This window comes from Amphimedon queenslandica, unplaced genomic scaffold, assembly GCF_000090795.2.
Source record: "Amphimedon queenslandica unplaced genomic scaffold, v1.1 AMPQUscaffold_408_Cont27572, whole genome shotgun sequence".
Taxonomy (NCBI): Eukaryota; Metazoa; Porifera; class Demospongiae; order Haplosclerida; family Niphatidae; genus Amphimedon; species Amphimedon queenslandica.
Window position 1 is genome coordinate 1 of NW_003559239.1, and position 966 is coordinate 966.

The 966-nt window shown below is 32.5% G+C and overlaps 1 long non-coding RNA gene across 1 annotated transcript; it reads right to left on the reverse strand.

Moving 5' to 3' along the window:
- Positions 1-233: 233 nt before the first annotated feature.
- On the reverse strand, positions 234-650 carry LOC109593647 (uncharacterized). Its single transcript, XR_002191092.1, has 2 exons — positions 611-650; positions 234-365 (listed from the first exon to the last, which is right to left on the reverse strand). It is a non-coding gene; the product is annotated as an uncharacterized LOC109593647 (long non-coding RNA).
- Between the last annotated feature and the right edge of the window lie 316 nt (positions 651-966).

The following is a 966-nucleotide window of genomic DNA, read 5'->3' on the forward strand; positions in this document are numbered from 1 at the left end:
TCCGCTTTTCAGTGGTGATTCATAACCAGAGACATTTCACTGTCTGCAATACCTTGTGTATGACTATAGCTGTCTACATAAAAATTCAGAGCACTAATGTGTTGCAATAGAAACAGTTATACTTTCATTTCTCATGGTAAAATAAAAATTCTTTTGTTATTCCTATTCAATCAAAGTTTGAAATATTCAGTTCATATATCAGCTGCTGCAGCAGTTTGCTATTGTGTTAAAGGTATAATATCACTGTGTCATTAAAAACTTATGAATTTATTATAATTATTTCTTAAAGGATCCATTATAAGATGTTATTGTTCTGAATCACATTCACACATAAATCTTGAAGTTATGGTCAGCTCAAGTAGATACTGTATATAAAAAAGAAATTGTAACTCACCCCACCAAAATGCTTCATAGTCTTAATGAAACAATAATCAGCTTATATAGATCTAACTGTCATAAAAATTACTAGCAACTACGTTACTATGAAGTTTTATAGTCTAATTGAAACTACTATATCAGCTCTAACTGTCAATAAAACTGACACTATAGTAAATGTAATCAACGAAAATAATATTATTGACATAAGATCTAATGATCATAAACAGCCTACCTGTTCTGAAACTGCTAAAATGATGAAGTTCTTATCAAAAATTCAAATAGAGCTAATAAAAATTCCCTCCTGATGCATAGATATCATTCTTTCAGACAGATCAGTCAAGTTTCAATAGAGATCCGCGAGCATTCCGCGTTGATCCGCATTTCAGCCCGATCCGCATTTGATCCGAGTGGATCCGCATTTCAGGCTATGGCACGCCGATTGTTTCAAAATTATCAATTAAAACTAACATCAGAGAGCCTTAAGATTACGGAAACTGATGCCAGGAATTTTGATCGATCGATCAATCATTTATGATTGATTCAATCGATCAATTGATCATGATTCTGAATTTTTGATTGGGTTGGTGC